The sequence below is a fragment of the Anomalospiza imberbis genome, chromosome 4 (assembly GCF_031753505.1).
Source record: "Anomalospiza imberbis isolate Cuckoo-Finch-1a 21T00152 chromosome 4, ASM3175350v1, whole genome shotgun sequence".
In the NCBI taxonomy this organism is placed as follows: domain Eukaryota; kingdom Metazoa; phylum Chordata; class Aves; order Passeriformes; family Viduidae; genus Anomalospiza; species Anomalospiza imberbis.
Window position 1 is genome coordinate 25,223,520 of NC_089684.1, and position 13,287 is coordinate 25,236,806.

At 40.3% G+C, this 13,287-nt stretch overlaps 1 protein-coding gene across 6 annotated transcripts in view; it reads right to left on the reverse strand.

Moving 5' to 3' along the window:
• LOC137472465 (melanopsin-like) overlaps positions 1-12,415 on the reverse strand; it is a 33,606-nt gene extending 21,191 nt beyond the window's left edge. For 2 of the 6 annotated variants that reach the window (XM_068187556.1, XM_068187557.1), the window contains exon 1: positions 211-1,933. The gene's annotated coding sequence lies outside the window, so the exon portion shown is untranslated. Of the gene's footprint in view, positions 1-210; positions 1,938-9,499; positions 9,673-12,323 lie in introns of those variants that run through there. The other 4 variants (XM_068187558.1, XM_068187560.1, XM_068187559.1 and 1 more) reach the window with 4 other exon arrangements.
• Between the last annotated feature and the right edge of the window lie 872 nt (positions 12,416-13,287).

Genomic DNA, 13,287 nt, shown 5'->3' on the forward strand with positions numbered 1-13,287 from the left:
TCTTCCTTTCCAGCTTATCTGTTAGGCATGCCAAGGATTTGCTTCTATCTAGAGGTTTATTATATAGAGGGCTATTATATAAATGCAATTCAGGGCAAGTAGTACTTGCCTGTCATATGACTTATGTTTTACTTCAACATATGGGAATTCACTGTTACAAAAATTCATTTGAGAAATGGACTACGAATTTCACACCCAAAGGTGTTTCACCTTATCTCTGTGCTGAAGAGAAGCTGACTTGAACATTTTGGCCTCATTTACTCATTTGCGGATGGTGAGCTGTGTCAAAAGCTGAAAAATATCTCATATGACACATTTGTTAACTCAGCTTACAGTTTGCTGGCAATAGTGGATGAAATATAAACTATTGATGCTTACAGAGTGGAATCTGGAAAGCAATAAATACCAGGGATTACACAGAGCCTTCCATCTCAATGAGAAGTTAAAGTGAGGGATGTTTAGATTACACAGACTTTGGATCTTGCCTCCAGGGGAGTCCATGAAATACCATGGCCACTTCTGCTCCAATGTTAATAGCAGTCAGATGACTTTCAGATCTGAATGGAAAGACAGCTACTCATTCCCTCTGCTGGTGTTACCCTGAGAGAGCAGGATGTGGCAGGCATCCAAGCTGAATGAAATGGGGCAAGCTGACAAAGACTGAGAGCCATTTATAACACTGCCCTTTGAATCTGAGAGGGAAAATGTGCATATCAATGTGTGTGTGTATAGATATGTTTCAACAGAAAACCTCAACTTGGATGAAAAATAATTTCATTAAACTGTTGGGAAATTTCTAAATAATACAGGCTAAACCAGTACAAATAGATGTAGGCTAATCAAGGAGAATACACACCTCATTTTACTCACATAATGTATTTCACTAATTTGGCATATTTTCACAATAGAAAAAATTAAATTTAAATATTCAAATACTCTTAAGGTTGACAATTTAAAATCTACTATGGTGAACAAATGCTGCTTTTGTAATACAGACCCATCTTCCATACAACTTTACATCCAGCTAGAGGCAAGTAGCACTACAATCAAGGTATTAGGATAGTAATTAAATTTAGGCTTTTTCTCTTTTCCTACAGTGTCAGCTCAGAGAAACTGGCCTTTTAGCAGTTTTAATTAACAAGATAAATACTTGCCAATTTAAATATAATCTTTACCATGTAAAGATGAGAGCTAGAAATATAAAAAAGAAATTACAAGCTTAGAGATGAGCTTAAAGGAGAAGCTGTTTTTTGTGTATCTTCTCCAAAGTTGTTATTACTCTATGCATTTCTTTTTTGTACTTTTAGTTTTCCACAACTAGTAAGAATAAAATGAAATTATAGGAGAATATTCCAGGTTACTATGAGTGTTTTAACCCAAGAAAACTCAAATAACTATTACAAATCTTTCCAGATAACTTGGTAAACAGGACAGCAGCCACTTACAGCAGGCTGCATTCACAATAGACACTGATAAGTCTTACTGTGTTATGTCCATATTAGCCTCTCTTAGCACCAAAATTATGTACCAAATGGTCAATGACAGCTGCCATGAATCAGTAAAAGATTAGTTTGTACTGTGGGGAAGGTCCTGCCTTTCAGGCTTGGTAAAGCACAGATTTTGCATCCATCTTGTGTCACTGAAATATACTGCGCTATACTTTGACTTTAGCCTGATCACTTCTATTTTATTAACTCCAAATTTAGACCTCTTGAGAATGCAACTGAAAAAAACCTTATAAAATTAAAAGATGCATTGGAAGAAGTTCCCCATCAGCTGTTTCACACTGCTATGGTGATGTACAGCTGACCTGGATTCAACACACCTATCTCAACTGTATTTATGGCTGCTCAGTATCATCACAGCCATTCAATGTAGAGTGAAAAGCCTGTCCTGTGTAAACCTCAGTCTTGCTCCTTCTCTTTAAGGATGTGATTTAACATAATGATAATGAAGGAAGGTACTACATTTTACTCAATCAATATATTGAATATTTAATGTGTGAACCAAGTTTTGAAGTGCTTACTTGAAATTAGTTCACTGGTCCATTTTTCCCCCTGACTCACTTTGCATCCCTCCATATTTTGGTTATGGGACAGAATCCTGAGCACTCTGCTGAAGATACATCCATTTCCTGAGTGAACATTTCAAAGGCACCATCAAGAATGACCTGATTGTTTAGGTCAAAAATCCAAATGTAAACAAGCAGACCATGAAGATGCCAGTAATTGCACCAGGGCCAGCTTCTGGCATACTTGCTAACCCTGTGCTCGCTCTGTTTGACTCCTTCTGAATTAATGCTACAATCATTTGCATTTTGACTCTATGAGCTGTTGGAGGACCTGACAACTCACATAAATTATAATGTGGCCTTACCCTTATATATGAAGTGACTACAACATCAAAACACTGTCACCTACATGGCTGCTTGGAGGGCTTTCCTGGCAGTGTAGATAACAGATCTGCAGGCAAGTGGACAGTAAACAATTAACAGTTGTCCCTCAACTATCTGGCAAAGGAAGCAAGCACCAGATAGAAAAATAAACTTTCTCTCATGTTTCTCCCAAAATAAAGATGGAAAACATGAAACAGATGAGGAAAGTCATTCTAGGAAAGCTTTTGTAATTTGATTTTTAGTGATAAAATGATGGCTAAATAATTAGAGCCATCTGTTTCTGTTTTTCAGATGCTAAGATTAATAAAAAATACAAAATTAATTATACACAGAAGAAAAAAAATTGTTAAAAAAGGAGGGCAAAGACAGGTCCCTCTCAATGGGTAGGGGTAAAAAATTGACTGAAATAGTTGTATGATTGGCATTAGGTGAATATAAGATTATCCAAAGCTTTATTCACCCTCTGGTTTTGCTCATGGGTGCAAGCTCATCTTGTGGAAATGATTTACACTGAAATGAGCTTAAGGAAGGGCTTGTTTACATGGGGGATTAATGTGCACTAACAAGGGAATAAATTAACAACATAGCAGCCTCCCTGTGTTGAACTGCTCTGTGGATTCACAACATAGAAGTCTGATTTGCTGTTCAAAATCTTGTCTATACCGTTACACCTGAAAATTAAAAAAAAATACTAAACATGTTAGATACGTTAGCTGAGATGGGAAAAATCCGAGCGTGCTAGCTAGCAGATTGTACTTGCCAAGTTCCTTATAATTTCACTGATAGTCCATATAATCCAGGTAATTTCAGTATGAAGCACCATCTGGTTTGAAATTACAACAAAATTTGGGGCTTAATGAAATATCTTGTACATAGGAATTCTTGAAGCAGCAAACAGGTCGTTGCTATGGAAAGACTATAGCAGAACTAGTGATCCTCAGATATTTTACAACAGAAGACATATTTAAAATGAAGATTTTTTGAAAATATTGTTAATATCTTGAGGCTTTTAAAAAAGTCCCAAAGAAAATCAAGACAGCAACTTTGCTTGTTCTGGATGACAGTACTGTGTTCAATACCACACAGTAAGGACAGATTAATTTGGCCCTCAGAAAGTCAAGTCAAACCATGATCATCCACATGTGGAGAAGCTGCTTTCCTTATCAGCCTCTGGGTGACAGTCCTCTTCCACTCTTGTTCCAGTCAGTTCATATGCCAAAGCCAGGAGCACTCAAACACACATTTACAGCATGTATTTAATCAAAATCAAAACTGGTTTAGCAAATTGACTAAAATGCATGTGACTTCCATGCAGTCCATCCAAAAGTCACAAAGAAGAACAGGAACTGCCTCTGTGTAACAGGACAAGCAGCAAAGTCAGGCATCTTCCCCAGACCAGGCAAGTGTTCACGCAAACTGTCATCATAAATTTTTGGGAAAACCTTGAGAATTTTTTCCCCACAATAAAGTATGTATCTAGTTGATTCCATTCCAGCAATTTGCTTCTGGGCTTCTGGCCAGCTGTAACAAAGCACTGGATTTCAGGACTCATTTGTATCCTTAAGATCTCATGTTTAGCACAGCATCTGCTTTGATGAGATGCTTTCTTTCAGGCCCTTAATATCTGTGCTTAAACTTTTTGCAAGCAATCTAATGAGGTATGGCTGGGGAGGTCAGGAAAAAACCTCGACCTCCCCCCCCCACCAAAAACTCCAAAGAGAAAACCATCAAAACCTCATCAAGTCCTCAATACAAGAATAAATCAGATAGATACTTAAAGTAGGCATACTCAGATTTTGATCTATCCAGCCTAATGCAATAGATAAAAGCAATAGATACTAATAATTAGGATGTTTTCTAAATTAATGATATTATATTAAAATTATAACATAGCAATCAGTAACAAACAATGAAACCAAAAAGAATTTAAGTTTTAATAACCGTCTGCTAGTTACAACGCTCCCAAAGGGCATATTTTCATCTCTCTGGAGACTGACTAAAAGAACTTTGAAATGTAAAGCCTTTTCTGGAAAGCACAGAGACATTGCCATCTATGTACATCTTCAGCTACACTGCTGAAATCAGTAATAAAAAATCATTTGCTTGTCAGAGCACAAAAGAAAAAAAAAATCCAACCCCAAATATCAGCCCAGCTGAAAAACAAACTTGTGTTCCAGCTCGTGTGCTTTCTGCATGGCTTGGGCAGGGATTGGCAAACACGAGAGATTACGCAACGTTCTACAAGCTTTTCTATGGAGCGTGCCTGCACAGCCCAGCCTTACTTTGTGGGCAAGACCTGGCAAATAACTAGCACTTGGTTTTCTTTCCTGAATCCATGCCACTAGAATCAAACCTTGAGGCAATGGACTTTAATTTCCAGACTTGAAAATTTTAAGCCAAGGTACCAAAGGCATGTTTCCTGAGAACATTTCTGTTCTAGTATTAGTGCATTTGTCTAATCCAGACAGGTAACATTAACAAAGTCTTCACAATATTTTCCTCTACAGAAATTTTACGTTCTATTTAAATGCATCCAGTTCTTAGACACAAAAGAACCAAATTCTACCATGATTTACAAATTTTTGAAAAACAAGCAAATAGAAACCCACTACCAGAAGCTGCTCACTCTCAATTGAGTTGGGGGCTCAGTCTATCTTTCCCCTATCATCTTTCACAGGCCTGCATGCCAGTGCAGATAGTTCCTTAATGTGACCCCTGAGACACTCACCATATTGTCCCCTTGGCCATAAATGACATCAAAACTATCTGATGCTCTGCCCAAATGCACCTCAAATCACAACCCAAGCTGTACATGCTCGGGCAGGCAGCACGCTGAACAAATCTAATCAATGCTGACACTGCATCAAAATTAGCTGGACTATCACAGTTCAGTGCATATTTGTTTGGCCATCAGGGAACAGATGACTGCTAGCACAGTGCAACAGCAAAGCAGTAGGCAGAAAGCTCAGGACATGTATATATATTTTATAGCCTTAGAGCATGTTAGTTAAAAACATGGGTGGTCAGAACATGATATGCTGGTTAAGTCCTTCAATGTAAGAAATTTAGCAGTCATCATCAGGGAGAAGCTACAGCAAATATTTCTTTTAGTCTTATTGTGTAGCATATTTTCATATGTTATTTTTCTCCTTCTGAGCATTCTGCTGCTAACTGGAGTTCTTTAATAATAACACAAAGTTCACCTAAAAGAGATATCTCATTGTTCTGTTTGCCACCTGGGGGTGAGAGTGTTTTGAACTCACTTGGCTCTGTAACCCTTCAGGATAACTTGGGCTCTTCACCTGATCTGCTCTCCCTCCTCTGCCTCCTTTGAGCTCCTGTAGCTCATCCTGCTCTGTTTCACTCATCCCAGGCTACCAGATAATGGCTGTTCCCATTTCATCAGCCACAGATGCCTCATACCAGGATGCTGCTGCTCCAGCCTGCCCACCACATGTCAAAAGCCATTTCATCAGCTGCCACTGCTGACAAGGCAATGCCACAGCACCCATGGTCGGCTGGGAACAATCCCTCTCCCACTCCATCAGCCCCAGCAGCACGAGCTCAGCTCCCAAGTAAGGCCCACATTACTGGATTTAACAGAAGTACATGGTGAAATGTCTGCCTGTCCACAGCTGTTGGCAACACACTGAAATTCTGATCTCTGCCAGTGGTTTCTGAGATCTGCTCTGAGGTTTCAACAAACACTATGGCTTCTGGACAGCTGAACTTTTATATTTAAATTAAAAAAAAAAAATCTTCCTTAGTATTGACAGCTGAAAGCACATCCTTCACCAGCCACCCCTGGCCTTATGAACCTTGTCTAGATGTTAGTAATATTTTCATTCCATTGTTCAGCTTCTTGGGGAGACTCACTCAACTGCTACTGGAAGATTTGTGCATGGAAACTGCTCTGAGGAACGTGCCCTGCAGTTTAAATAAATCCCATGAAATATTGTGCTTATTTTTAAGGACCATGGAAAAAAATCCCATCAGTTGACATTGACTTTTCAAAGACTGATTACAAAATGAAAGCACATCCAAATAAATCAGCTAAGGCAAGATGTTAACAACTTTTACTAATTCCGTAGGGTGTTTTAATGCTACTTTTTAAAATAAAAACAGCTAATAATTTTCACTAATGTGGTCGTTTGGTTCCTGCGGGATTCTCTGCTCTAGACTTCTTCTGTCACCTATGAAGAACTGAGGTGAATGACGAAGGAAATACAATACAATAGTAGAATTACACTTCTTTAGCTTACAATGAAACTTTTTTACAATTTTTACTAGCCAGGCATAAAGAACTGTAGATTTCCTTCTCTACATTTTACTATTTGTAAAAAACGCACTTTTTCTTCTGTAGGAAATATTCTTAGCTGGAGGTCTGAAACCAGACATTCTTCACGAACTAGGCTAATTTCCATATTTCAAAAAGAAATTTTGGTCATGAGTGGCATGGCTGAGGGTGGAGGGCAACCCAGTTTCTTGATGCCATTTGGTCATTCTATCATGTACATTTGGGAACATGAAAACTGCTAAAAATAGTCAGATCAGAGCCCCACCATCTCCTGTGTCTCACACCTGGCAACAGATGCTTTTAAGAGGAAGAACATTGGGAATAGAGCAAGTGAACACTCTCAATCTGCTAACTTCAAGCACATGTGTGATATTAGTATAAACACTGTAGCATTCAGTTTCTGTTTAGATCCAAGAATTGTCTGATCACTCTAACCTGAGCATTATTCCATATTATATCTGCTTGTGTCTGTTTAATATCCCTCTATGCATGGATGGTGGGGTGTGAAGAAGGCAGAGCTAGACACTTCCCAGAGGTGCAGAGGGAATGAACATAAAGAATGTCAAAATGTTGAAGTGAGCTGTGCTTGGAGCAGGTGGTAGGACTTGACAACCACCCATCCAACATAAAATATTCCATAATGCCAGCAATAAAACCTTCAAAACTCACAGTTAATAATTAAGGGTTAAAGCCATAAGTGAAAGGAAATAGGATTTCAATTACCTGAGGACATGTATTCTGTCTCAGTAAATTGATCTTCCTACCTACGTTCTGTTACTTTCACAGGAAACTGGGGACATAAAGAGCCAAGTGAACCTAAATGCTGTTCTGCACCCAGAGACTTTAGATACTTTCAATTGATAATCTCTGCAGAAACAGTATTTCTTACATGGGGAGGCTGCAGTTAAGTGCTCCACTTAATTTGCAACTCTTTTTGCTACTGTGGCTTTAAATCCCACATTAAATGACTGATTTGGGCACTTCACACCTATTGATTGCGCTGCTGGCAAAACACCTACTGTTTTCCTTAGGTGCTGAAAATACTCCCTGGTGTTTATGTGCACTGTTAGGTGCCTAAGCATCATGAAAATCCACCTTTTAAGTATTTTATGATTAATTTTAGAGACTCTAACTGGATTGCTGGTACAATGTTAAGTCCAATGGCCTAATGCATTTTAGCCTGACAGATTCCCACCAGACACTCAGCATAAAGCACCAAGCCACCACAGGTAATGGAGATAATCAAGATGACTGGGAAGAGAGAAAAGTTACTGGGTGAAATATGTTCAAAGAGACCTATCTCTGCATCAAAAGGCAAATGAATGCCTTTCTTGCCAAATGAAACCTTCTGGCACGAGCACAACCACCCTTAACTCTCTAAAACAAGAGTAAAACAAACTCTCACCCAGGATGGAGGTAATTGCTTTTCAAGCCCCATGAAGGTTGAAGAACCTACACATTTCTTGTGGATTTAGCATTGCTACAGGAAGAGAGAACAATGTCTCCAAATGAACAAGTGAAACTGGCTGCTCCATTTACAATTAGAAATCTACTGCAGCACTGAAGACAGTTCAAAGGTTGAAGCAACACTTGCAAACTAATAAAAAACTGCAATATGAGTATAATTAGAGATAAATTACAGCAATCAAGACTTTTAGATTTCTAAAGCACTAAAATAACAAAGCATAAATTGACACATTTGGTGGAAATAGGTGTGTATAGAATAAGTAATGTCTGTATCTCTTAGAAAATTATCTCATGGCAGTGCTTATCCTGAGAGAAGAAAAAATATCTTACAGAAAAGCAAGCAGCTTTGGTTTGGAGAAGCATCAAGACAGTTTTGATACAGTGGTGAAGGAAGCATCATCCTTTCCCTCTCCACTGTGCTGTGTAACCCACTGAAACTAGGGATTATGCAGTTATTTTAATGTAGTCCCTTGTTTTAATTCTACAGGCCACTTTTCATGACTCTACAAAAACTAACAAAAATTTTAGCACATCTATGTTAGGAAACATCATCTTCCTCTCATCCTTATGATAATCTCTGGATATGGGGTAGATTTGAAGCATCTCCTACATTGCCTCTGCAACATCAGCTTGGAATCAGGATGAACTGCCAGAACAGAGAATCTCAGCACAAGACAGCTTCCTTTTCTAAGTTAAGAAGAAAAGTGTCATTTACAGGAAAGAACATTTATGCTAAAAAGTATATAAACACCTTTATGTTAAAAAGCATATAAAAAAGCCAGCAAAGTAATATTCAACAGAGAATCTCAAAAAACAGAAATCTAACAAAGCACTGTGCCTGCCTCAGGTCATGTCCGTATTAGATTTGACTTCACACTGGACCTACTTCTGCCCACCCAGCTCTGGAAAAGCATTGCATTAAAGAGCATCTCTCAATGGAAAAACGGCTGAAGGAACAATTTGCTCACAACACCTGTGGGGGTAAGAGAGATATTCGAGTTTTCTCCAGGAGTAAAAGCCCACTGAACACAAATAGTTACTATTGCAAAATTGCATTGAACTTCAGCAAAAGTTCATTGCTATTAGTTGTGCTGTATCAAACACTGAGCTAATGACAGAGTGCAAAGCAATTTGACAGCCACTGATTCTAAATACATAAGAATTCTGTTACAAATGGGTTATTTAAGTTTTTTGAAACATTACTCAGGACACCATCAGACCACTACATCCTGTGCTGTGGAGGAGGGATAGCAAACACTGCAGATCCTGCAGCCCTCCAGCATTTGAGCCATGATGCCTTCCCTCACCAGCTGCCTGAGGAGTAACTGACTGGCACTTACCTACAGCAGTGCCACTGGAGTTTTCCAAAGTGCCAGTACTGATCCACTAAGCATCTCCCTGGTGCTCATGAAGTCACCTTCATTTGCTATCGCTCAGCTGTGGAGCAATGGTCTCTGCAGCACCATGGAGGGAGGGACCTCTCATGGCAGCAGTTGCACGGTGACAACACTGCATGTTTCTAAGCCATGCTGACCCTTTCCCTGTCATAGTAAAGTCAATTATATCATTTGAGTACTTACATGAGTTTTAGTACAGAAATTGTAGAAAAAGATATCAGAAGATATCAAAAATATGCATATTTTTCTTTCTCAACAAAAGGCAGGTAATTTATTGAGCACTACCTTATTGGTTGCAGAAAGTTCGATGAAAATACTTTGTCCTTTTTTTTAATTCAAACCAAACAATTTTCCTTCTGACTTGAGATCAAGTCCTTTTTTAGGCATTGCTAACTTTGCAAAGCACAAAGTGAGTTCTTTCCTGTTGCTTTAGGAGGTTTAGATTAACTGGAGCTGTTTAAATGTTGCCCATTATATCATGCAGCCAGCAAGTGCTTGGTTTCACCTACTCAGTCATTTCACTGGCAGCACAGCTGTGCTGATAGCAGTCAGTCCAGAGGGATCAGCAAAAATCAGAATAGTCCATTCTCCCTGTTTCTTGGGCTTTCTGCTTAGGGTATGTTTGAACTTTGCAAATGCTGTCAAACGAAGCTGCTGATACCACTCCACGGGCTGTTCTCAGAAGGATCAGCTGGCAACTCCCAGCTCAGACCTCACCGCAACAGGCTGGCACAGGCACATGGGATGATCGAGCAGCACAGCAGCCCCAGGCTGCATCCTCGAACCATGCCCTGCATTCTGCATGTGCCACATCACACGTTCAGCTACCGACTACCATCTGTACCAGGCATTTCTGACTGCTGACTTATTTACCTGCCAAGCATGCTTTCAAGTCCCTACCAAAGCTGCAGGTGAAGTCTGAGCAATATCCTTTAATTTAAAACTTTCCTAGGGTGGCTGTCCTTACCACAGAATTTATAAAGAGTGTCTAGCAGCATGAAATCAATATATGCAAGTCAGCCTGGTGCTTCCTCTCAGCTGCATTATGAGTAACTACTTAAATTTCCTTGCACCTCTGCACTCAGATTTCCTGCTTTTCAGGACTGAGAGAGTTTGACTTGTATTGCAGCTGCAATGTCTTGCAACTCCTTGCTTCTATTAAGTTTGCATAACTTTGAAAATCTCTCAGGTACCAAAGGCTGAATCATCTCATGCAGTGATACTGCTTTGTCATGCCCTAAGGGTTTAGGAGTGTGACCAGCCTTGCTTAACCACCTGCAACAATATGCAGACAACACATCTCTGCTCTGGGTCCTGTTTGTGCACTGAATGCTGCTTCCCAATTGCTTAGGCAGGGTCTGCTGGACTCAGCAGATCACCTTCAGCAGCCACCCTCTCTCTCCAGGCTGGCACCTCAGGGCATTGGAAATACAGGACATCCTAGGGGGGTATAATTTGCAACCTCTTAAGGCAGCCAAAGCAAGTCAACCAAATTTCAACTTGAGATCCCTTGATCAACTTACTTAGTTGCATTTACACATGATTTTGCACAGCTAAGCTTGTGGCAAGAGACAGCAATATAGGATGTGAACTAGTTGAAAATTTGGTGAGTATATAATGACAGGGAACAAAATTTGGATTTCCTCAGAAACTTTAGAGAAAATTTAACAGAAAAAGGGTCACTGCAGTAAAGATGGGATTAAAAAGACAAACTGAAAATTAAGACCTTTAGCAGTGCCAGAACAAAATATTGGTAAATACTTTGGAGTTATGAGTTACATGCTCAAATTCTTTTTTGCTCGCCACTTATTTGTTACTTTAAATGACTCTGGAAAAAGCTTGCCCCAGCTTCTTATCTCACTTATTCCAAGACCTGTTGCAATGAAACAAAATCCACAGCTTCCCTCCCAGCTGGAGTTTCTCCCACAACATTCCCATAACCTTTTCTCTTCCACTCTTTAGACAAGAAACAAATATTCTTGGTTGACTTCTTTGAATGCCAGGGCTGGGCTGGCTAATAAAACTAAGTCCACACAAGTTAGTAAAGATTTAGCAGTTAATCTTCTGTACTAAAATCTCTTCAAAATATTGTAATGATATATGGTCAGGGTATACAGGGATGGGGCTGTATGAGGACAGAGGTACACAAATTCTTTATATTTAGCTTGCTAACCTATCTCAGTCTTCTGCCTCAAAGCATCATAACTAATTTGTAATGCACAAGAAAATCCTCTTTTTACTATGAATGTGTTCAAATAATCCTAGCTTAATGTATAAACTATTGACAAGCCTTTCTACAGCCCTTCATTTAGGTCGCTTTACATTCTATTAATAGGCTCCACAAAAGGATAACAGCTCTGAAATCTGCTTTAGGACATCATTTATATTTCCTTTCTCATAAAAATGTTCCTGCTATTATGGATCAGATCCAATAAGGTTTAATCAATCAGCTCTTGATGATGCAACAAATACCATCGTAAGCAGCCTCCTGCTACATCAAGCCCTTGCACAACCAGTTCTCCCATCAGCCAATACTCCAAATTAGTCCTAAAAATCGAAACACAACTGCACAAAGAAAACATACACACACACACACAAAGAAAATAAATATCAAAATTCACATTAAAACAACTTTAGTGAGATTTTCCTTCTAGAAGAGAAGCAATCTATTTAAATTATTCCTTAGAAAATGAAGCAGAAGAGAAATGCTCCCTTCCCTCCTCCCTGCCCAGCTCCCACTTCCTGAAGCCTTCCTCCTGGCACGTACTTTTTGGGTTCAGCCGAAAGCATTTCCCTCCCCTCCGCACATCTGCTCTGTGCAGGGCTGCCGAGCTGCGACTCATCCTGAGGAGCGCTGGAAATCCCAGGCTTTAAAAAGCCGCTCGCAAGCCCCTCCTGGGCTGCCAGGCTGCCAGCTCCGGCAGCGATCGAAGCACAGCATAGCCCCCAGCAAGCCACACGACCTGTCAGTCACCCTCACTGGGCACACCACCGCTGTCCCAAGTGCAAAAGGATGATTTGAAACAAGCAAATAAACAAACCCTATCCTCACTCAAATAGCTCACAATTTAAAAAAATAGTACATACATATATATACACAAACACACTCACACATATATTTATATACATACACACTCACCTATACAACTGATATATATATATATATATATATATGTATGTATATATGTGCATATATATGTGTGTGCGTGTATAGATAGATAGATAGATAGATATTTCTAAAAAGGATGGGCACCCAGAGGAGCTCGTTTCCAGGGCAGCCCAGCTGGCTGACTCTGCCCAGCCCATGCTGGCAGCACCCGAGCCCCTGCAGTGCCACCACCGAGGCAGGGCACCCTTTGAGACTCTGTACCTAAGGCTGTGCCTGCTGCCCTGCAGTCCCAAGCGGGCAGCCTGGCATGAAGGGTGCTGCCTGGGATTTCTCTTTTGGCAACTCGTGCCCCTGGCCTCTTGAGGTTATGCTGGAAGGAGCCTGGCTCTGCCTTCCCTGGAACCCCCCTTTGGGTGGCTGGAAACAACAGCTGGGCACCCCCCACCACCCCACTTTCCCCAGGCTCTACTGGATGGCCAAACCTGGGTCCAGCTTTCCCTTTGCACACCCTGTGCTCCATCCCTACGGCCCGTGAGCCCCCTTGGCCAGGTTAGGGTGGCTCTGCCCTGCTGCACAAGTGAGCAACAACATGCCTAAGCTGCAGCTGGGTTTCTTGCAGGGC